The sequence below is a fragment of the Lissotriton helveticus genome, chromosome 12 (genome assembly GCF_964261635.1).
Source record: "Lissotriton helveticus chromosome 12, aLisHel1.1, whole genome shotgun sequence".
Taxonomy (NCBI): Eukaryota; Metazoa; Chordata; class Amphibia; order Caudata; family Salamandridae; genus Lissotriton; species Lissotriton helveticus.
The window spans coordinates 525,348,888-525,372,041 of NC_136073.1; positions in this window are offsets into that span (position 1 = coordinate 525,348,888).

The window sequence follows — 23,154 nt, forward strand, 5'->3', positions numbered from 1 at the left end:
CTAGCACTAGGGATTTTTGTTGGGGCAATGTGTTTGTTTTGGGAAGCGACCCCTTGGGTAAGGGTCGCTTCCAGGTGGACATGATTGTGTTTTTGTTTTTCTGTCCACCCTGGGGGAAAATCGGCCCGTTTTTTTGCCGTTTTGCCCCCAGGGGGGGCGGAAAATTTAGTTTTTAGGAAGCGACCCCTTGGGCATGTTTGCTGGTGGTGTGTGTGGGGAGTGGTACTTGGCTGGATGGTGTGCGTGGAGAGGTGCTTGGCTGGCGGTGTGTGTGGAGTGGTACTTGGCTGTCGGTGTGCGCTGAGTGGTGTTTGGCTGGCGGTGTGCGTGGAGGGGTACTTGGCTATCTATGCACGGAGTGGTGCTTGGCTGGCGGTGTGTGTGGAGTGGCGCTTGGCTGGTGGTGTGTGTAGAGTGGTACTTGGCTGTCTGTGCACGGAGTGGTGCTTGGCTGGCGGTGTGTGTGGAGTGGCGCTTGGCTGGTGGTGTGCGTGGAGTGCTACTTTGCTGTCTGTGCACGGAGTGCTGCTTGGCTGGCGGTGTGTGTGGAGTGGCGCTTGGCTGGTGGTGTGCGTGGAGTGCTACTTTGCTGTCTGTGCACGGAGTGCTGCTTGGCTGGCGGTGTGTGTGGAGTGGCGCTTGGCTGGTGGTGTGCGTGGAGTGCTACTTTGCTGTCTGTGCACGGAGTGCTGCTTGGCTGGCGGTGTGTGTGGAGTGGTGTTTGGCTGGCGGTGTGTGGGGAGTGGTACTTGGCTGGATGGTGCTTGGCTGGCGGTGAGTGGTGCTTGGCTGGTGGTGCTTGTGGAGTGGCGCTTGGCAGGTGGTGTGCGTGGAGTGCTACTTTGCTGTCTGTGCACGGAGTGGTGCTTGGCTGGCGGTGTGTGTGGAGTGGCGCTTGGCTGTTAGTGTGCGTGGAGTGCTACTTTGCTGTCTGTGCACGGAGTGCTGCTTGGCTGGCGGTGTGTGTGGAGTGGCGCTTGGCTGGTGGTGTGCGTGGAGTGCTACTTTGCTGTCTGTGCACGGAGTGCTGCTTGGCTGGCGGTGTGTGTGGAGTGGCGCTTGGCTGGTGGTGTGCGTGGAGTGCTACTTTGCTGTCTGTGCACGGAGTGCTGCTTGGCTGGCGGTGTGTGTGGAGTGGCGCTTGGCAGGTGGTGTTCGTGGAGTGCTACTTTGCTGTCTGTGCACGGAGTGCTGCTTGGCTGGTGGTGTGTGTGGAGTGGCGCTTGGCTGGCGGTGTGTGTGGAGTGGCGCTTGGCTGGATGGTGTGCGTGGAGTGGTACTTGGCTGGATGGTGCTTGGCTGGCGGTGAGTGGTGCTTGGCTGGTGGTGCTTGTGGAGTGGCGCTTGGCAGGTGGTGTGCGTGGAGTGCTACTTTGCTGTCTGTGCACCGAGTGCTGCTTGGCTGGCGGTGTGTGTGGAGTGGCGCTTGGCTGGCGGTGTGTGTGGAGTGGCGCTTGGCTGGATGGTGTGCGTGGAGTGGTACTTGGCTGGATGGTGCTTGGCTGGCGGTGAGTGGTGCTTGGCTGGTGGTGCTTGTGGAGTGGCGCTTGGCAGGTGGTGTGCGTGGAGTGCTACTTTGCTGTCTGTGCACGGAGTGCTGCTTGGCTGGCGGTGTGTGTGGAGTGGTGTTTGGCTGGCGGTGTGTGGGGAGTGGTACTTGGCTGGATGGTGCTTGGCTGGCGGTGAGTGGTGCTTGGCTGGTGGTGCTTGTGGAGTGGCGCTTGGCAGGTGGTGTGCGTGGAGTGCTACTTTGCTGTCTGTGCACGGAGTGGTGCTTGGCTGGCGGTGTGTGTGGAGTGGCGCTTGGCTGTTAGTGTGCGTGGAGTGCTACTTTGCTGTCTGTGCACGGAGTGCTGCTTGGCTGGCGGTGTGTGTGGAGTGGCGCTTGGCTGGTGGTGTGCGTGGAGTGCTACTTTGCTGTCTGTGCACGGAGTGCTGCTTGGCTGGCGGTGTGTGTGGAGTGGCGCTTGGCTGGTGGTGTGCGTGGAGTGCTACTTTGCTGTCTGTGCACGGAGTGCTGCTTGGCTGGCGGTGTGTGTGGAGTGGCGCTTGGCAGGTGGTGTTCGTGGAGTGCTACTTTGCTGTCTGTGCACGGAGTGCTGCTTGGCTGGTGGTGTGTGTGGAGTGGCGCTTGGCTGGCGGTGTGTGTGGAGTGGCGCTTGGCTGGATGGTGTGCGTGGAGTGGTACTTGGCTGGATGGTGCTTGGCTGGCGGTGAGTGGTGCTTGGCTGGTGGTGCTTGTGGAGTGGCGCTTGGCAGGTGGTGTGCGTGGAGTGCTACTTTGCTGTCTGTGCACGGAGTGCTGCTTGGCTGGCGGTGTGTGTGGAGTGGCGCTTGGCTGGCGGTGTGTGTGGAGTGGCGCTTGGCTGGATGGTGTGCGTGGAGTGGTACTTGGCTGGATGGTGCTTGGCTGGCGGTGAGTGGTGCTTGGCTGGTGGTGCTTGTGGAGTGGCGCTTGGCAGGTGGTGTGCGTGGAGTGCTACTTTGCTGTCTGTGCACGGAGTGCTGCTTGGCTGGCGGTGTGTGTGGAGTAGCGCTTGGCTGTTAGTGTGCGTGGAGTGCTACTTTGCTGTCTGTGCACGGAATGCTGCTTGGCTGGCGGTGTGTGTGGAGTGGCGCTTGGCTGGTGGTGTGCGTGGAGTGCTACTTTGCTGTCTGTGCACGGAGTGCTGCTTGGCTGGCGGTGTGTGTGGAGTGGCGCTTGGCTGGTGGTGTGCGTGGAGTGCTACTTTGCTGTCTGTGCACGGAGTGCTGCTTGGCTGGCGGTGTGTGTGGAGTGGCGCTTGGCAGGTGGTGTGCGTGGAGTGCTACTTTGCTGTCTGTGCACGGAGTGCTGCTTGGCTGGCGGTGTGTGTGGAGTGGCGCTTGGCTGGGGGTGTGTGTGGAGTGGCGCTTGGCTGGATGGTGTGCGTGGAGTGGTACTTGGCTGGATGTTGCTTGGCTGGCGGTGAGTGGTGCTTGGCTGGTGGTGCTTGTGGAGTGGCGCTTGGCAGGTGGTGTGCGTGGAGTGTTACTTTGCTGTCTGTGCACGGAGTGGTGCTTGGCTGGCGGTGTGTGTGGAGTGGCGCTTGGCTGTTAGTGTGCGTGGAGTGCTACTTTGCTGTCTGTGCACGGAGTGCTGCTTGGCTGGTAGTGTGTGTGGAGTGGCGCTTGGCTGGCGGTGTGTGTGGAGTGGCGCTTGGCTGGATGGTGTGGGTGGAGTGGTACTTGGCTGGATGGTGCTTGGCTGGCGGTGAGTGGTGCTTGGCTGGTGGTGCTTGTGGAGTGGCGCTTGGCAGGTGGTGTGCGTGGAGTGCTACTTTGCTGTCTGTGCACGGAGTGCTGCTTGTCTGGCGGTGTGTGTGGAGTGGTGCTTGGCTGGCGGTGTGTGTGGAGTGGCGCTTAGCTGGATGGTGTGCGTGGAGTGGTACTTGGCTGGATGGTGCTTGGCTGGCGGTGAGTGGTGCTTGGCTGGTGGTGCTTGTGGAGTGGCGCTTGGCAGGTGGTGTGCGTGGAGTGCTACTTTGCTGTCTGTGCACGGAGTGCTGCTTTGCTGGCGGTGTGTGTGGAGTGGCGCTTGGCTGGTGGTGTGCGTGGAGTGCTACTTTGCTGTCTGTGCACGGAGTGCTGCTTGGCTGGCGGTGTGTGTGGAGTGGCGCTTGGCTGGTGGTGTGCGTGGAGTGCTACTTTGCTGTCTGTGCACGGAGTGCTGCTTGGCTGGCGGTGTGTGTGGAGTGGTGTTTGGCTGGCGGTGTGTGGGGAGTGGTACTTGGCTGGATGGTGCTTGGCTGGCGGTGAGTGGTGCTTGGCTGGTTGTGCTTGTGGAGTGGCGCTTGGCAGGTGGTGTGCGTGGAGTGCTACTTTGCTGTCTGTGCACGGAGTGGTGCTTGGCTGGCGGTGTGTGTGGAGTGGCGCTTGGCTGGTGGTGTGCGTGGAGTGCTACTTTGCTGTCTGTGCACGGAGTGCTGCTTGGCTGGCGGTGTGTGTGGAGTGGCGCTTGGCTGGTGGTGTGCGTGGAGTGCTACTTTGCTGTCTGTGCACGGAGTGCTGCTTGGCTGGCGGTGTGTGTGGAGTGGCGCTTGGCAGGTGGTGTTCGTGGAGTGCTACTTTGCTGTCTGTGCACGGAGTGCTGCTTGGCTGGTGGTGTGTGTGGAGTGGCGCTTGGCTGGCGGTGTGTGTGGAGTGGCGCTTGGCTGGATGGTGTGCGTGGAGTGGTACTTGGCTGGATGGTGCTTGGCTGGCGGTGAGTGGTGCTTGGCTGGTGGTGCTTGTGGAGTGGCGCTTGGCAGGTGGTGTGCGTGGAGTGCTACTTTGCTGTCTGTGCACGGAGTGCTGCTTGGCTGGCGGTGTGTGTGGAGTGGCGCTTGGCTGGCGGTGTGTGTGGAGTGGCGCTTGGCTGGATGGTGTGCGTGGAGTGGTACTTGGCTGGATGGTGCTTGGCTGGCGGTGAGTGGTGCTTGGCTGGTGGTGCTTGTGGAGTGGCGCTTGGCAGGTGGTGTGCGTGGAGTGCTACTTTGCTGTCTGTGCACGGAGTGCTGCTTGGCTGGCGGTGTGTGTGGAGTAGCGCTTGGCTGTTAGTGTGCGTGGAGTGCTACTTTGCTGTCTGTGCACGGAATGCTGCTTGGCTGGCGGTGTGTGTGGAGTGGCGCTTGGCTGGTGGTGTGCGTGGAGTGCTACTTTGCTGTCTGTGCACGGAGTGCTGCTTGGCTGGCGGTGTGTGTGGAGTGGCGCTTGGCTGGTGGTGTGCGTGGAGTGCTACTTTGCTGTCTGTGCACGGAGTGCTGCTTGGCTGGCGGTGTGTGTGGAGTGGCGCTTGGCAGGTGGTGTGCGTGGAGTGCTACTTTGCTGTCTGTGCACGGAGTGCTGCTTGGCTGGCGGTGTGTGTGGAGTGGCGCTTGGCTGGGGGTGTGTGTGGAGTGGCGCTTGGCTGGATGGTGTGCGTGGAGTGGTACTTGGCTGGATATTGCTTGGCTGGCGGTGAGTGGTGCTTGGCTGGTGGTGCTTGTGGAGTGGCGCTTGGCAGGTGGTGTGCGGGGAGTGTTACTTTACTGTCTGTGCACGGAGTGGTGCTTGGCTGGCGGTGTGTGTGGAGTGGCGCTTGGCTGTTAGTGTGCGTGGAGTGCTACTTTGCTGTCTGTGCACGGAGTGCTGCTTGGCTGGCGGTGTGTGTGGAGTGGCGCTTGGCTGGTGGTGTGCGTGAAGTGTTACTTTGCTGTCTGTGCACGGAGTGGTGCTTGGCTGGCGGTGTGTGTGGAGTGGCGCTTGGCTGTTAGTGTGCGTGGAGTGCTACTTTGCTGTCTGTGCACGGAGTGCTGCTTGGCTGGCGGTGTGTGTGGAGTGGCGCTTGGCTGGTGGTGTGCGTGGAGTGCTACTTTGCTGTCTGTGCACGGAGTGCTGCTTGGCTGGCGGTGTGTGTGGAGTGGCGCTTGGCTGGTGGTGTGCGTGGAGTGCTACTTTGCTGTCTGCACGGAGTGCTGCTTGGCTGGCGGTGTGTGTGGACTGGCGCATGGCTGGTGGTGTGCGTGGAGTGCTGCTTGGTTGTCTGTGCACGGAGTGGTGTTTGGCTGGTGGTGTGTGTGGAGTGGTGTTTGGCTGGCGGTGTGTGGGGAGTGGTACTTGGCTGGATGGTGTGCGTGGAGTGGTACTTGGCTGTCGGTGTGCGCTGAGTGGGGTTTGGCTGGCGGTGTGCATGGTCTGGTGCTTGGATGGTGGTGTGGGTGGACTGGAACTCTGCTGGCAGTCTGTGAGTAGTTACTTTCTGTTGGTCACTACACACACTGCTAGTCCATCATTTTCTGTAGTTGCTGTGTCAGATATGTGGGCGTGTGAAAGTGATGGGCGGCTGGCGGTGTGAATGTTTTGTATGTGTCACACGTAAAAAAGGTGTATGAATGTCCTTACTGCCCCTGTGTGATGTGGGTACTGGTAGTAGCAAAAGACTGACTGGCACCAAAGGGGTCAGGCAGTTTAAAAAAATTCAAAAAATTATCCAGTGTCTTGATGTTAAACCTCATCTAATCTCATTTGGTCTAAGCCCTATTTGATGGCCCATCTGGCCGAATTTTAATTTGGGGGGCAAATTTGTGTGTTGTTGTTTAATTGTTATATTGTTTGTGAAATGTGGTAGTAATTTTTTTTTCTTCTCTATTTTTGTCTTGTTCCAGGCTTTTGCTGTTTGGATTGTTGTAGGTTGCGTGTCTGTTTGCAGCTTGTGTAGTTGCTTGTGCTTGGTAAGTGAATGTATTTTGTACTACTTCCCCTTGATGTTTGTCTTTTTGAAAAAGGTTGTTCTTCTAGCAGTTTGTGTGGCTCTGTGTTTTTTTTTCAGCATTAGTGTTTGATGTGCACTTTGTTTTCTAATCTGTCATTCCTTTTTTTCTTTCTAGTGGGATATCATTTCTTTTCGCTGTGTCTCAACAGAGTAGGTGCTGGTGAGTGTAGCTATATTTTGTAAGAGTGAAATTGTTTTGGATTGTATTTATCTTTTAGTGAAAGCCTTACCTTGTTTACTTCTTACTTTGCACAGTGTAGGTTGTTGTTCACTTGTGTGTGCAGTCTTCTTGCTTTGTAAGGATAATGGCTAGTCGCAGGATTACTGCTCAGCAGGTTCTTGGTTTGCTTTTTGAGTCTTCCTCGGACCATGGTTCAGAGTCTGAGTCCGATTCGGACTCCCAGGAAGCGGCAGAAGATTCAGGCAGTGAGTTTTCTCTTCGCATGGAATCATCATCATCGGATGATGACACTTCTTCTAGTGCTGATGAAGGGCCTATGGTACAGGAGGACATTGTGTTGCCGGTAGTGGGCCAAGAGGCACCTGTGCTGCTGCCTAGGGCCGCAAGGTTTCCTTTCTTTTTACGTCGGCAAGAGGCATGTGGGCTGGAGCCTGCACCCAAAAGGCTTCACATTGCTGTCGTGCGCAAAGGGGCATCTGGTGCTTTTCGTCTTCCTGCTGGTGTAGTGCAGCAAGAGGCATCTGGGGCTGTTAGGCTTCCCATTGGTGAAGAGGGACAAGAGGCATCTGGGCCTGCTTGGTTTCCCGGTGGTGTAGTGCAGCAGGAAGCATCTCAGGCTGCTGGGCTTCCCGTTGGTGTAGTGCAGGAAGAGCCCTCTGGGGATGCTATGTCTTCTGTTGGTGTTGTGCAGCCAGAAGTATCTGTGGCTGTTAGGCTTCCCGTTGGAGAACAGCAGCAAGATGTTTCGGTGCTGCAGGCTGGGGTGGCTGCTCCCCCCGTTGATAGGGATGGCCTCTGGGTTCCCCCTGGCTTGGTGCAGCTGGCATTGCCAGAGTTCACTGGTGTTCCTGGGTGTAGAGTGAATACAGAGAATTTTCTGCCAATTAATTTTTTTCAGTTGTTTTTTGACGATGTGTTTTTGCAAGAGATTGTTGAGCAAACCAATTTGTATGCAGAACAATATTTGAGGGCCAACAGTGCCAGCCTTAAGCCCTATTCTAGAGCAATCCGGTGGACTCCCACAAATGTTGAAGAGATGAAGAAGTTTCTGGGATTAACTTTTTTGATGGGCTTGCTAAGGAAGTCATCAATTACTTCATATTGGTCCACTAGTCCCTTGATGGCAACAGCTATATTTCCAGCAGTCATAAGTCGTGATCGGTATAGGCTTCTTCTTCGGATGATGCATTTTGTTGATAATAGTTTAGCGTTGTCACGCGATCACCCTGATTGTGACCGTTTGTTTAAAATTCGGCGTGTCCTTGATCACTTTGTTGATCGTTTTTCTGAGATTTTTGTCCCTGGTAAAGAAATTGCAGTGGATGAGTCTTTGGTGTTGTTCAAGGGCCGCTTGGTTTTTAGGCAATACATTCCTAGTAAGAGGTCACGCTATGGAATCAAACTGTATATGCTGTGTGACAGTGAGACTGGATATGTCTACAATTTCAGGGTGTACACTGGTAAGGAGTCCCGCATTAACCCTCCTGGTTGTCCTTCTACTTTTGGAGTAACTGAGAAAATTGTGTGGGAACTAGGTAGAGGATTATTTAACAAAGGCCATCATTTATATGTAGATAACTTCTACACTGGTGTGCAGTTGTTCAAGGAGTTGGCCAAAGTGGGCACTGTTGCTTGTGGCACAATGCGCAGTAACCGTAAAGGTTTCCCAAAGGAACTTGTTTGCAAAAGGCTTGTGCGGGGACAGTCTACGGCATTGCGATGTGGGGAGCTTTTAGCTGTGAAGTATTCAGACAAGAGAGATGTGTACATGCTGACTACTATCCACGATGAAAGTACAGAACCTGTGCCTGTTTGGGGTCAGGGTGCTGAAGTGCGCAAACCTGTGTGCATTCTAGCTTACAATAAGTTCATGGGTGGTGTTGACAGAGTAGATCGGAGGTTGGAACCTTATGCTGCTCTTCGAAAGGCTTACGTTTGGTACAAGAAGTTGGCTATCCATCTGTTCCACTTGGCATCATTTAATGCTTTCGTTGTGTACCAGAAGTCTTGTCCTGAGAATAAGATGCCTTTTCTTAAGTTTCAGGAGTCTATAATAGGCAGCCTTGTACTTGTGCAGCAGGCAAGTGTTCCTAGATTTGGAGTGGTGGAGGAAGTGGCTAGATTGCAAGATCGCCACTTTCCTGAATCTATTTCTTCCACTACTGGAAGAGACTTTCCGACTAAAAGATGCAGAGTCTGTTGGCGAAGAGGCGTGCGGAAGGAGTCTCGTATATACTGTCCTGACTGTCCTTCTAAGCCTGGATTGTGTCTGTCAGCTTGTTTTAAATCGTACCACACGCAAAAGAAGTTTTGGGAGTTTTAATGAGCTGTAAAGTGAATTGCCTGGTCTGCATTCTGTAAAACATTTTTAGTTTGTTTCAAGGATTGGCATTAGTGCAAAGTTTTTATTTTAAGAATTTGTGTTACCTGATTTGTAGGTATTTCCATTTGTTTAGTGTTATTTTCAAAAAAAGAATTCTAAATGTGTTTGTGGTGTGTGCCGGCTGGTGCTTGGCTGGCGGTGTGTGTGGAGTTGCACTTGGCTGGTGGTGTGCGTGGAGTGGTACTTGGCTGTCTGTGCACGGAGTGGTGCTTTGCTGGCGGTGTGTGTGGAGTGGCGCTTGGCTGGTGGTGTTCGTGGAGTGGTACTTGGCTGTCTGTGCATGGAGTGGTGTTTGGCTGATGGTGTGTGTGGAGTGGTGCTTGGCTGGCGGTGTGTGTGGAGTGGTGCTTGGCTGGCGGTGTGTGTGGAGTGGTGCTTGGCTGGCGGAGTGTGTGGAGTTGCGCTTGGCTGGTGGTGTTTGTGGAGTAGTACTTGGCTGTCTGTGCACGGAGTGGTGCTTGGCTGGCAGTGTGTGTGGAGTGGCGCTTGGCTGGTGGTGTTTGTGGAGTGGTACTTGGCTGTCTGTGCATGGAGTGGTGTTTGGCTGTTGGTGTGTGTGGAGTGGTGTTTGGCTGGCGGTTTGTGCGGAGTGGTACTTGGCTGGAGGGTGTGCGTGGAGCGGTGTTTAGCTGTCTGTGCACGGAGTGGTGCTTGGCTGGCAGTGTGTGTGGAGTGGCGCTTGGCTGGTGGTGTTTGTGGAGTGGTACTTGGCTGTCTGTGCATGGAGTGGTGTTTGGCTGTTGGTGTGTGTGGAGTGGTGTTTGGCTGGCGGTTTGTGCGGAGTGGTACTTGGCTGGAGGGTGTGCGTGGAGCGGTGTTTAGCTGTCTGTGCACGGAGTGGTGCTTGGCTGGCGGTGTGCGTGGAGAGGCGCTTGGCTGGTGGTGTGCGCTGAGTGTTTGGCTGGCGGTGTGCATGGTCTGGTGCTTGGCTGGTGGTGTGGGTGGACTGGCGCTCGGCTGGTGGTGTGTGAGTAGTTACTTTCTGTTGGTCACTACACACACTGCTAGTTGAGTGACACTCCACGCAGTCCATCAATTTGTGTAGTTGCAGTGTCAGAAATGTGGGCGTGTGAAAGAGATGGGCCCTTGAATGGCGCTGTTTGCTGGTGTGAGTGTTGAAATGTGATGGGTCCGCGGCTGGCGGTGTGAATGTTTTGAATGTGTCACACATACGAAAGGTGTATGAATGGCCTGTAAAGAGGTTGGTGCCTTGACGTGGCTTTACAGCTCACAAGCTGTGAGTCAGTGGTTAAGTTTATCATACTTTCAATTATACACAGTGTATTTCATTTTTGTGAAATTACTTGCGTATACAATTGTATGTACTGAATCATCACTCACCCTCGTGCCAAATCCAACCAGTATGTGTGTGTGCTTGCGGATTAGATGGGTGTGCAGTAATAATTGTTTTTTTTCTCTTTCTGCATTAGGGTGTACCTTGTCCCTTATTGTGATTGTTGTAATGTGTTGCTTTTATTCCAGATGGTGTCAGTGGTCTTGTTTGTATCAGGTTTGAAAGGTGCGTGAATGGCCTGTAAAACGGTTGGTGCCTTGTCGTGGCTTTACAGCTCACGAGTTGCGAGTCACTGGTTCGGTTTTTATGCATTTATTTATTGACAGAGCATTTCATTTTTTTGAAATATCTTGTTAATAAAATTTTATATACTGAACCATCACTCGCCCTCGTGCCAAATCCAACCTGTATGTGTGTGTCTTTGAGGAATAGATAGCCGTGCTTGAATGTTTGACTTTTGAGTAACTCTGTTAAGGTGAGGTATCCTTTTACTCGGGAGAACAAGGGGAACGCTGGGTGGTAGGACATTTTTGCCGGCACGGTGATCCCACGCCAACATTTTTGGAAAAGTGCTATTTTTACCTAATTTTAAGGTTTGCAAGGAGTTCTGGGTAGGAAAACATTGGGGGACCCACGCATGCCATACCTCCCTGGACTCCCCCGGGTGTCTAGTTTTCAGAACTGTTTGGGTTTGGTAGTTTCCAAAGATGCCTGCCAAGCCCCGGGCCAAAAGCTCAGGTGACCCCCCTCAAAAAATAAGATTATTTGGCTAAAGGTAATGTTTTGGTCTCCACAGTATGAATTGGGCCTTTTCCTAAAGCAGCCACTATGCCTACCCACGCAAGTGAGGTACCATTTTTATCGGGAGACCTTGGGGAACGCTGGGTGGGAGGTAATTTGTGTGAGCCCAGTGATGCCACGCTTTCCCACACTAAAACGTGTGAAAAAACGGATTTTTTCCAAGCAAAAAATGAGGTTTGCCAGGAATTCTGGGTAAAGGAACGTTGGAGGATCCACGCAAGCCATACCTCCTTGGAAGCCCCCGGGTGTCTACTTTTCAGAAATGTGTGGGTTTGGTAGGTTTCCCTAGATGGCTGTCTCGCACGGGGCCAGAAACCCAGGCAACCCCTCTTGCAAAAGCTGGTGAATTCAAGTCCTTTACCCAGAATCCCTTGCAAACCTCATTTTTTGCTTGGAAAAAATCAGTTTTTTTACACGTTTTAGTGTGGGAAAGCGTGGCATCACTGGGCTCACACAAATTACCTCCCACCCAGCGTTCCCCAAGGTCTCCCGATAAAAATGGTACCTCACTTGCGTGGGTGGGCATAGTGGCGGCTTTAGGAAAAGGCCCAATTCATACTGTGGAGACCAAAACATTACCATTAGCCAAATAATCTTATTTTTTGAGGGGGGTCACCTGAGCTTTTGGCCCGGGGCTTGGCGGGAATCTTTGGAAACTACCAAACCCAAACAGTTCTGAAAACTAGACACCCGGGGGAGTCCAGGGAGGTATGGCATGCGTGGGTCCCCCAATGTTTTCCTACCCAGAAACCCCTGCAAACCTGAAATTTTGGTCAAAAAACCCACTTTTCCGTACTTTTTTGGGTGGGATCTCGCTGCCGGCACAAATGTCCTACCACCCAGCGTTTCCCTTGTTCTCCCGAGTAAAATGATACCTCACTTGTGTGGGTGGGCCAAAGGCATGTGACTCAGGCTGGGGGGCTTAATTTGTAAAACTTAAATATGACTAAAAACTACTTTTTTCAAAATTCATTTTTGGCGTGTTCTGCTTTGGGGCACCCACACAAGTGAGGTATCCTTTTACCCGCTGGCCCCGTGCGAGACAGCCATCTAGGGAAACCTACCAAACCCACACATTTCTGAAAAGTAGACACCCGGGGGCTTCCAAGGAGGTATGGCTTGCGTGGATCCTCCAACGTTCCTTTACCCAGAATCCCTTGCAAACCTCATTTTTTGCTTGGAAAAAATCAGTTTTTTCACACGTTTTAGTGTGGGAAAGCGTGGCATCACTGGGCTCACACAAATTACCTCCCACCCAGCGTTCCCCAAGGTCTCCCGATAAAAATGGTACCTCACTTGCGTGGGTAGGCATAGTGGCTGCTTTAGGAAAAGGCCCAATTCATACCTTTAGCCAAATAATCTTATTTTTTGAGGGGGGTCACCTGAGCTTTTGGCCCGGGGCTTGGCGGGCAACTTTGGAAACTACCAAACCCAAACAGTTCTGAAAACTAGACACCCGGGGGAGTCTAGGGAGGTATGGCATGCGTGGGTCCCCCAATGTTTTCCTAACCAGAAACCCCTGCAAACCTGAAATTTTGGTCAAAAAACCCACTTTTCCGTACTTTTTTGGGTGGGATCTCGCTGCCGGCACAAATGTCCTACCACCCAGCGTTTCCCTTGTTCTCCCGAGTAAAATGATACCTCACTTGTGTGGGTGGGCCAAAGGCATGTGACTCAGGCTGGGGGGCTTAATTTGTAAAACTTAAATATGACTAAAAACTACTTTTTTCAAAATTCATTTTTGGCGTGTTCTGCTTTGGGGCACCCACACAAGTGAGGAAGTGAGGTATCCTTTTACTCGGGAGAACATGGGGAACGCAGGGTGGTAGGACTTTTTTGCCGGCACGGCGATCCCACGCCAAAAAGTTTGGAAAAGTGCTATTTTTACCTAATTTTAAGGTTTGCAAGGAGTTCTGGGTAAGAAAACATTGGGGGACCCATGCATGCCATACCTCCCTGGACTCCCCCGGGTGTCTAGTTTTCAGAACTGTTTGGGTTTGGTAGTTTCCAAGGATGCCCGCCAAGCCCCAAGCCACAAACTCAGATGCCCCCCCCAAAATCAAGGTAGTTTTGCAATAAGGTAATGTAAATTCACCACCATACGATTTGAACCGTTTCCTGTTGCAGCCACTTTGTCTATCCACGCAAGTGAGGTACCATTTTTTTCAGGAGACCTGGGGGTACGCTGGGTGGGTGGAAATTTGTTGATCCACACAGATTCCAGAACTTTCCACCACAGAAATGTGAGGAAAATGTGTTTTTTTTCTCCAAATTTTTATGTTTGCAAGGGATTCTGGGTAACAAAACCTGGGGGTAGGCAGACGAGTCACCCCATCCTGAATTGCCCTGGGTGTCTAGTTTTCAAAAATGTATAGGTTTGCTAGATTTCCCTAGGTGCTGGCAGAGCTACGGCGCAAAAACAAAAGGTAGCCTTTTTGTCCGAAAGGTGCTAAATTTCACTGGGAAATTGAGGTGCGACCATGCTGCGTTTTGCGCTGTTTCATGTCGCAGCCACTATGCCTACCCATGCAAGTGAGGTACCATTTTTTTCGGGAGACCTGGGGGCACGCTGGGTAGGTGGAAATTTGTAGATCCACGCATATTCCAGAACTTTCCACCACAGAAATGTGAGGAAAATGTGTTTTTTTTTGTCAAATTTTTAGGTTTGCAAGGGATTCTGGGTAACAAAACCTGGGGGTAGGCAGACGAGTCACCCCATCCTGAATTTCCCTGGGTGTCTAGTTTTCAAAAATGTATAGGTTTGCTAGGTTTCCCTAAGTGCTGGCTGAGCTACGGCTCAGAAACAAAAGGTAGTCTTTTTGTCCGAATCGTGCTAAATTTCACTGGGAAATTGAGGTGCGACCATGCTGCGTTTTGCGCTGTTTCATGTCGCAGCCACTATGCCTACCCACGCAAGTGAGGTACCATTTTTTTTGGGAGACCTAGGGGCATGCTGGGTGGGTGGAAATTTGTTGATCCACGCAGATTCCAGAACTTTCCACCACAGAAATGTGAGGAAAATGTGTTTTTTTGTCAAAGTTTTAGGTTTGCAAGGGATTCTGGGTAACAAAACCTGGGGGTAGGCAGACGAGTCACCCCATCCTGAATTTCCCTGGGTGTCTAGTTTTCAAAAATGTATAGGTTTGCTAGGTTTCCCTAGGTGCTGGCTGAGCTACGGCTCAAAAACAAAAGATAGTCTTTTTGTCCAAATCGTGCTATATTTCACTGGGAAATTGAGGTGCGACCATGCTGCGTTTTGCGCTGTTTCATGTCGCAGCCACTATGCCTACCCACGCAAGTGAGGTACCATTTTTTTTGGGAGACCTGGGGGCACGCTGGGTAGGTGGAAATTTGTTGATCCACGCAGATTCCAGAACTTTCCACCACAGAAATGTGAGGAAAATGTGTTTTGTTTGTCAAATGTTTAGGTTTGCAAGGGATTCTGGATAACAAAACCTGGGGGTAGGCAGACGAGTCACCCCATCCTGCATTTCCCTGGGTGTCTAGTTTTTAAAAATGTATAGGTTTGCTAGGTTTCCCTAGGTGCTGGCTGAGCTACGGCTCAAAAACAAAAGGTAGTCTTTTTGTCCGAATCGTGCTATATTTCACTGGGAAATTGAGGTGCGACCATGCTGCGTTTTGCGCTGTTTCATGTCGCAGCCACTATGCCTACCCACGCAAGTGAGGTACCATTTTTTTTGGGAGACCTGGGGGCACGCTGGGTGGGTGGAAATTTGTTGATCTACGCAGATTCCAGAACTTTCCACCACAGAAATGTGAGGAAAATGTGTTTTTTTTGTCAAAGTTTTAGGTTTGCAAGGGATTCTGGGTAACAAAACCTGGGGGTAGGCAGACGAGTCACCCCATCCTGAATTTCCCTGGGTGTCTAGTTTTCAAAAATGTATAGGTTTGCTAGGTTTCCCTAGGTGCTGGCTGAGCTACGGCTCAAAAACAAAAGATAGTCTTTTTGTCCGAATCGTGCTATATTTCACTGGGAAATTGAGGTGCGACCATGCTGCGTTTTGCGCTGTTTCATGTCGCAGCCACTATGCCTACCCACGCAAGTGAGGTACCATTTTTTTGGGGAGACCTGGGGGCACGCTGAGTAGGTGGAAATTTGTTGATCCACGCAGATTCCAGAACTTTCCACCACAGAAATGTGAGGAAAATGTGTTTTGTTTGTCAAATTTTTAGGTTTGCAAGGGATTCTGGGTAACAAAACCTGGGGGTAGGCAGACGAGTCACCCCATCCTGCATTTCCCTGGGTGTCTAGTTTTCAAAAATGTATAGGTTTGCTAGATTTCCCTAGGTGCTGGCTGAGCTACGGCTCAAAAACAAAAGGTAGTCTTTTTGTCCGAATCGTGCTATATTTCACTGGGAAATTGAGGTGCGACCATGCTGCGTTTTGCGCTGTTTCATGTCGCAGCCACTATGCCTACCCACGCAAGTGAGGTACCATTTTTTTTGGTAGACCTGGGGGCACGCTGGGTGGGTGGAAATTTGTTGATCTACGCAGATTCCAGAACTTTCCACCACAGAAATGTGAGGAAAATGTGTTTTTTTTGTCAAATTTTTAGGTTTGCAAGGGATTCTGGGTAACAAAACCTGGGGGTAGGCAGACGAGTCACCCCATCCTGAATTGCCCTGGGTGTCTAGTTTTCAAAAATGTATAGGTTTGCTAGGTTTCCCTAGGTGCTGGCAGAGCTACGGCGCAAAAACAAAAGGTAGTCTTTTTGTCCGAATCGTGCTAAATTTCACTGGGAAATTGAGGTGCGACCATGCTGCGTTTTGCGCTGTTTCATGTCGCAGCCACTATGCCTACCCACGCAAGTGAGGTACCATTTTTTTCGGGAGACCTGGGGGCACGCTGGGTGGGTGGAAGTTTGTCGATCCACACAGATTCCAGAACTTTCCACCACAGAAATGTGAGGAAAATTTGTTTTTTTTGTCAAATTTTTATGTTTGCAAGGGATTCTGGGTACCAAAACCTGGGGGTAGGCAGACAAGTCACCCCATCCTGAATTGCCCTGGGTGTCTAGTTTTCAAAAATGTATAGGTTTGCTAGGTTTCCCTAGGTGCTGGCAGAGCTACGGCGCAAAAACAAAAGGTAGTCTTTTTGTCCGAATCGTGCTAAATTTCACTGGGAAATTGAGGTGCGACCATGCTGCGTTTTGCGCTGTTTCATGTCGCAGCCACTATGCCTACCCACGCAAGTGAGGTACCATTTTTTTTGGGAGACCTAGGGGCACGCTGGGTGGGTGGAAGTTTGTTGATCCACGCAGATTCCAGAACTTTCCACCACAGAAATGTGAGGAAAATGTGTTTTGTTTGTCAAATTTTTATGTTTGCAAGGGGTTCTGGGTAACAAAACCTGGGGGTAGGCAGACGAGTCACCCCATCCTGAATTGCCCTGGGTGTCTAGTTTTCAAAAATGTATAGGTTTACTAGGTTTCCCTAGGTGCTGGCAGAGCTACGGTGCAAAAACAAAAGGTAGTCTTTTTGTCCAAATCGTGCTAAATTTCACTGGGAAATTGAGGTGCGACCATGCTGCGTTTTGCGCTGTTTCATGTCGCAGCCACTATGCCTACCCACGCAAGTGAGGTACCATTTTTTTTGGGAGACCTGGGGATACACTGGGTGGGTGGAAATGTGTTGATCCACGCAGATTCCAGAACTTTCCACCACAGAAATGTGAGGAAAATGTGGTTTTTTTGGTCAAATTTTTAGGTTTGCAAGGGATTTTGGGTAACAAAACCTAGGGGTAGGCAGACGAGTCACCCCATCCTGAATTTCCCTTGGTGTCTAGTTTTAAAAAATGTATAGGTTTGCTAGGTTTCCCTAGGTGCTGGCTGAGCTACGGCTCAAAAACAAAAGGTAGTCTTTTTGTCCGAATCGTGCTATATTTCACTGGGAAATTGAGGTGCGACCATGCTGCGTTTTGCGCTGTTTCATGTCGCAGCCACTATGCCTACCCACGCAAGTGAGGTACCATTTTTTTTGGGAGACCTGGGGGCACGCTGGGTGGGTGGAAATTTGTTGATCCACGCAGATTCCAGAACTTACCACCACAGAAATGTGAGGAAAATGTGTTTTTTTTGTAAAATTATTAGGTTTGCAAGGGATTCTGGGTAACAAAACCTGGGGGTAGGCAGACGAGTCACCCCATCCTGAATTTCCCTGGGTGTCTAGTTTTCAAAAATGTATAGGTTTGCTAGGTTGCCCTAGGTGCTGGCTGAGCTACGGCTCAAAAACAAAAGGTAGTCTTTTTGTCCGAATCGTGCTATATTTCACTGGGAAATTGAGGTGCGACCATGCTGCGTTTTGCGCTGTTTCATGTCGCAGCCACTATGCCTACCCACGCAAGTGAGGTACCATTTTTTTTGGGAGACCTGGGGGCACGCTGGGTGGGTGGAAATGTGTTGATCCACGCAGATTCCAGAACTTTCCACCACAGAAATGTGAGGAAAATGTGTTTTTTTGGTCAAATCTTTATGTTTGCAAGGGATTCTGGGTAACAAAACCTGGGGGTAGGCAGACGAGTCACCCCATCCTGATTTGCCCTGGGTGTCTAGTTTTCAAAAATGTATAGGTTTGCTAGGTTTCCCTAGGTGCTGGCAGAGCTACGGCGCAAAAACAAAAGGTAGTCTTTTTGTCCGAATCGTGCTAAATTTCACTGGGAAATTGAGGTGCGACCATGCTGCGTTTTGCGCTGTTTCATGTCGCAGCCACTATGCCTACCCACGCAAGTGAGGTACCATTTTTTTCGGGAGACCTTGGGGTACGCTGGGTGGGTGGAAGTTTGTTGATCCACGCAGATTCCAGAACTTTCCACCACAGAAATGTGAGGAAAATGTGTTTTTTTTGTCAAATGTTTATGTTTGCAAGGGATTCTGGGTAACAAAACCTGGGGGTAGGCAGATGAGTCACCCCATCCTGAATTGCCCTGGGTGTCTAGTTTCCAAAAATGTATAGGTTTGCTAGGTTTCCCTAGGTTCTGGCAGAGCTAAGGCGCAAAAACAAAAGGTAGTCTTTTTGTCCGAATCGTGCTAAATTTCACTGGGAAATTGAGGTGTGACCATGCTGCGTTTTGCGCTGTTTCATGTCGCAGCCACTATGCCTACCCACGCAAGTGAGGTACCATTTTTTTCAGGAGACCTGGGGGCACGCTGGGTGGGTGGAAATTTGTTGATCCACGCAGATTCCAAAACTTTCCACCACAGAAATGTGAGGAAAATGTGTTTTTTGGTCAAATGTTTATGTTTGCAAGGGATTCTGGGTAACAAAACCTGGGGGTAGGCAGACAAGTCACCCCATCCTGAATTGCCCTTGGTGTCTAGTTTTCAAAAATGTATAGGTTTGCTAGGTTTCCCTAGGTGCTGGCAGAGCTACGGCGCAAAACCCAAAGGTAGTCTTTTTGTCCGAATCGTGCTAAATTTCACTGGGAAATTGAGGTGCGACCATGCTGCGTTTTGCGCTGTTTCATGTCGCAGCCACTATGCCTACCCACGCAAGTGAGGTACCATTTTTTTCGGGAGACCTGGGGGCACGCTGGGTAGGTGGAAGTTTGTTGATCCACGCAGATTCCAGAACTTTCCACCACAGAAATGTGAGGAAAATGTGTTTTTTTTGTCACATTTTTATGTTTGCAAGGGATTCTGGGTAAGAAAACCTGGGTGTAGGCAGACGAGTCACCCCATCCTGAATTGCCCTGGGTGTCTAGCTTTCAAAAATGTATAGGTTTACTAGGTTTCCCTAGGTGCTGGCAGAGCTACGGCGCAAAAACAAAAGGTAGTCTTTTTGTCCAAATCGTGCTAAATTTCACTGGGAAATTGAGGTGCGACCATGCTGCGTTTTGCGCTGTTTCATGTCGCAGCCACTATGCCTATCCACGCAAGTGAGGTACCATTTTTTTCGGGAGACCTGGGGGTACGCTGGGTGGGTGGAAGTTTGTTAATCCACGCAGATTCCAGAACTTTCCACCACAGAAATGTGAGGAAAATTTGTTTTTTTGGTCAAATTTTTATGTTTGCAAGGGATTCTGGGTAACAAAACCTGGGGGTAGGCAGACGAGTCACCCCATCCTGAATTGCCCTGGGTGTCTAGTTTTTAAAAATTTATAGGTTTGCTAGGTTTCCCTAGGTGCTGGCAGAGCTACGGCGCAAAAACAAAAGGTAGTCTTTTTGTCCGAATCGTGCTAAATTTCACTGGGAAATTGAGGTGCGACCATGCTGCGTTTTGCGCTGTTTCATGTCGCAGCCACTATGCCTACCCACGCAAGTGAGGTACCATTTTTTTCGGGAGACCTTGGGGCACGCTGGGTGGGTGGAAGTTTTTTGATCCACGCAGATTCCAGAACTTTCCACCACAGAAATGTGAGGAAAATGTGTTTTTTTTGTCAAATGTTTATGTTTGCAAGGGATTCTGGGTAACAAAACCTGGGGGTAGGCAGATGAGTCACCCCATCCTGAATTGCCCTGGGTGTCTAGTTTCCAAAAATGTATAGGTTTGCTAGGTTTCCCTAGGTTCTGGCAGAGCTAAGGCGCAAAAACAAAAGGTAGTCTTTTTGTCCGAATCGTGCTAAATTTCACTGGGAAATTGAGGTGTGACCATGCTGCGTTTTGCGCTGTTTCATGTCGCAGCCACTATGCCTACCCACGCAAGTGAGGTACCATTTTTTTCAGGAGACCTGGGGGCACGCTGGGTGGGTGGAAATTTGTTGATCCACGCAGATTCCAAAACTTTCCACCACAGAAATGTGAGGAAAATGTGTTTTTTGGTCAAATTTTTATGTTTGCAAGGGATTCTGGGTAACAAAACCTGGGGGTAGGCAGACAAGTCACCCCATCCTGAATTGCCCTTGGTGTCTAGTGTTCAAAAATGTATAGGTTTGCTAGGTTTCCCTAGGTGCTGGCAGAGCTACGGCGCAAAACCCAAAGGTAGTCTTTTTGTCCGAATCGTGCTAAATTTCACTGGGAAATTGAGGTGCGACCATGCTGCGTTTTGCGCTGTTTCATGTCGCAGCCACTATGCCTACCCACGCAAGTGAGGTACCATTTTTTTCGGGAGACCTGGGGGCACGCTGGGTAGGTGGAAGTTTGTTGATCCACGCAGATTCCAGAACTTTCCACCACAGAAATGTGAGGAAAATGTGTTTTTTTTGTCACATTTTTATGTTTGCAAGGGATTCTGGGTAAGAAAACCTGGGTGTAGGCAGACGAGTCACCCCATCCTGAATTGCCCTGGGTGTCTAGCTTTCAAAAATGTATAGGTTTACTAGGTTTCCCTAGGTGCTGGCAGAGCTACGGCGCAAAAACAAAAGGTAGTCTTTTTGTCCAAATCGTGCTAAATTTCACTGGGAAATTGAGGTGCGACCATGCTGCGTTTTGCGCTGTTTCATGTCGCAGCCACTATGCCTATCCACGCAAGTGAGGTACCATTTTTTTCGGGAGACCTGGGGGTACGCTGGGTGGGTGGAAGTTTGTTAATCCACGCAGATTCCAGAACTTTCCACCACAGAAATGTGAGGAAAATTTGTTTTTTTGGTCAAATTTTTATGTTTGCAAGGGATTCTGGGTAACAAAACCTGGGGGTAGGCAGACGAGTCACCCCATCCTGAATTGCCCTGGGTGTCTAGTTTTTAAAAATTTATAGGTTTGCTAGGTTTCCCTAGGTGCTGGCAGAGCTACGGCGCAAAAACAAAAGGTAGTCTTTTTGTCCGAATCGTGCTAAATTTCACTGGGAAATTGAGGTGCGACCATGCTGCGTTTTGCGCTGTTTCATGTCGCAGCCACTATGCCTACCCACGCAAGTGAGGTACCATTTTTTTCGGGAGACCTGGGGGCACGCTGGGTGGGTGGAAGTTTATTGATCCACGCAGATTCCAGAACTTTCCACCACTGAAATGTGAGGAAAATGTGTTTTCTTGGTCAAATTTTTATGTTTGCAAGGGATTCTGGGTAACAAAACCTGGGGGTAGGCAGACGAGTCACCCCATCCTGAATTGCCCTGGGTGTCTAGTTTTCAAAAATGTATAGGTTTGCTAGGTTTCCCTAGGTGCTGGCAGAGCTACGGCGCAAAAACAAAAGGTAGTCTTTTTGTCCGAATCGTGCTAAATTTCACTGGGAAATTGAGGTGCGACCATGCTGCGTTTTGCTCTGTTTCATGTCGCAGCCACTATGCCTACCCACGCAAGTGAGGACCCATTTTTTTTGGGAGACCTGGGGGCACGCTGGGTGCATGGAAATTTGTTGATCCACGCAGATTCCAGAACTTTCCACCACAGAAATGTGAGGAAAATGGTTTTTTTTGGTCAAATCTTTATATTTGCAAGGGATTCTGGGTAACAAAACCTGGGGGTAGGCAGACGAGTCACCCCATCCTGAATTGCCCTGGGTGTCTAGTTTTCAAAAATGTATAGGTTTGCTAGGTTTCCCTAGGTGCTGGCAGAGCTACGGCGCAAAAACAAAAGGTAGTCTTTTTGTCCGAATCGTGCTAAATTTCACTGGGAAATTGAGGTGCGACCATGCTGCGTTTTGCGCTGTTTCATGTCGCAGCCACTATGCCTACCCACGCAAGTGAGGTACCATTTTTTCGAGAGACCTGGGGGCACGCTGGGTGGGTGGAAATTTGTTGATCCACGCAGATTCCAGAACTTTCCACCACAGAAATGTGAGGAAAATGTGTTTTTTTGGTCAAATGTTTGGGTTTGCAAGGGATTCTGGGTAAAAAACCTGGGGGTAGGCAGACATGTCACCCCATCCTGAATTCCCCTGGGTGTCTAGTTTTCAAAAATGTATGGGTTTGCTAGGTTTCCCTAGGTGCTGGCTGAGCTACGTCTCAAAAACAAAAGGTAGTCTCTTTGTCCAAAGAGCTTAAGATTTCACTGGGAAATTGAGGTGCGACCACGTTGCATTTTGTGCCGTTTCCCGTCGTAGGCACAAGGCCGACCCACACAAGTGAGGTACCATTATTTTCGGGAGACCTGGGGGCACGCTGGGTGGGTGGAAATTTGTTGATCCACGCAGATTCCAGAACTTTCCACCACAGAAATGTGAGGAAAATGTGTTTTGTTTTGTCAAAATCTTAGCTTTGCAAGGGATTCTGGGTAACAAAACCTGGTGGTAGGCAGTCGAGTCATCCCATCCTGAATTCCCCTCGGTGTCTACTTTTCAAAAATGTATAGGTTTGCTAGGTTTCCCTAGGTGCCGGAAGAACTAGGGTGCAAAAACTACAGGTAGGCACTTTGCCAAAAAAGGGTCAATTTGTAACTGCAAAATTTAGGTGTGACCACGTTGCATTTTGCGCCGTTTCCTGTCGCATGCACAAGGCCGACCCACACAAGTGAGGTACTGTTTTTATCGGGACACTTGGGGTAATTCAGATTTGTAAATCAACTGTTATTACCAATTGAGCTTTATTGCATTTCTCCCTTTGAATGAAAGACATTGTGTAAAAAAAAAAACTTTATGAAACATGACCAATAATTCTCATGCTAGTATGAGTATTCCCAACTTTGAAAATGTGCAATTATATACTGTTTCTGAACTCTATAATTTGTACCCAATTCATAAATACATAGGTGTCTTTCATACAGATTATTCCATGTATACATTTTCCAAGACAAAGTGCACTATACCCAGTAAATGAAAAAATACCATTGCAAGTTGCTGCTCAGTTTTTGGATCTGGGTTCGTCGGGTTCTTGGTAAAACTACAAGTCCTATATATCCCCACAACCAGGAAGGTCTAACGGATGTAACGGTATATTGCTTTCCAAGAGCTGTCAAAATTAGAAAAAGTTATAGGTGAAAACGTTGAGACAAAAGGCTGTTTTTTTCAACAAGTTTTCAAATATTCCAATATCTAACTGTTAGTTTCTATAACGAAACCTTCATGGATGTAGACAAATGACCCCTTTCTGAATTAAAAATGTTGTCTACTTTTCGAAAATGTAAAGCTTTCCAGGATCCATTATTGCTTTCAAACTCATTTCTACCATTAACTGGAAGGAGGTGGATAGCTCTAAAAATAGCAAAAATAGGCTATGTCCCAGAAAAATGCCAAAACTGAGTGAAAAATTTCAGTTCTCTGACAAAAGACTGTCATTCCCTAAAAGCTGAGAAAATGGAGAATTCAGCCCCACAAACCCTTTTTTGATACCATTTTCAGGAAAAAACCCAGAGGCTTTCATTTGCAGCCCGTTTTTCCCATTTTTCTGAAAAAAACAAAAAAAATCACTATATTTTG